The following is a 1000-nucleotide window of genomic DNA, read 5'->3' as shown; positions in this document are numbered from 1 at the left end:
TGTGTGTGTGTGTGTGTGTGTGTGTGTGTGTGTGTGTGTGTGTGTGTATGCTTGCCCACATGCACAGGAACTTGTGATTTGTTACTGCCAAACACAGACACAGTAGCTTCTCAATAAATCTTTCCTGAATGGATAATTTTGAAAGCAAATCTCTAACAATAATGCGTAGAAGAAAGGCTAAATATAGGTGTCATTGACACAAGAGTGAACTTGATTTATTTAAAAGAGCTTTGGTTTCTGCTAAACTGTAGGAGGAATGGAGGTGGCCGCCTCTGCATAAATGGGGGGCTTCACAGCCGCAAAAGCAACTCCTGCAGGAGGACCTAATTGAAGACTACCTGAAAGATCAAAGATTGCTGATGCAGACAATGCCAGCCAATTGGGAACTTCTGCTTGTAAAAGGTGCTTTCTTGGGACCAATGGAATGCAGGTAGAGGGTTAAAGGGCGCCCCCTGTGGGACTATTAAACAAGCTTGGGACAGCATTCATATGAGCTTGCTGCAGTGTTCTCCTCTGCTCCCTGAGTCTGTGCTATTAATTCCATGTCACCTCATCTCCAACCCCCTAGGACAAGTACGGTAGGGCAGCAGGCAGTCCAGGGCACAGGCAACATCTAGAGCCCAATGTGGGGCTTGAACCCATGACCCTGAGCCAAAATCTAAGAGTCTAATCTAAGAAGTAGAGGAAATTGCTGAACAAAGGCCATCCTCTCTCTCTACTGGACAACACAGCCAATATAGTAACAAAAAGGAATAAGGAGCTTTTGCCTTAATCTTTGTCTCACAGAGAAATTGTTTTTCTGCTCCTAGTGACGGAGAACAGGACACAAAGCAATAACTGTGTATCATTCTGTATGCATGTGCTGTTTCCAACACACTGGGGCACGGTTTCCTTTAATACCTCCCTGTTTTTAGTGCATGTTCTTAGACCTGGTACACACACACACACACACAGAGAGAGAGAGAGAGAGAGAGAGAGAGAGAGAGAGAGAGAGAGAGAG

Source organism: Grammomys surdaster, unplaced genomic scaffold (assembly GCF_004785775.1).
Source record: "Grammomys surdaster isolate TR1022 unplaced genomic scaffold, NIH_TR_1.0 125606, whole genome shotgun sequence".
NCBI classification, from domain to species: Eukaryota; Metazoa; Chordata; class Mammalia; order Rodentia; family Muridae; genus Grammomys; species Grammomys surdaster.
The sequence above is the reverse complement of the archived record's forward strand: the minus strand, read 5'-3'. Positions refer to the sequence as shown.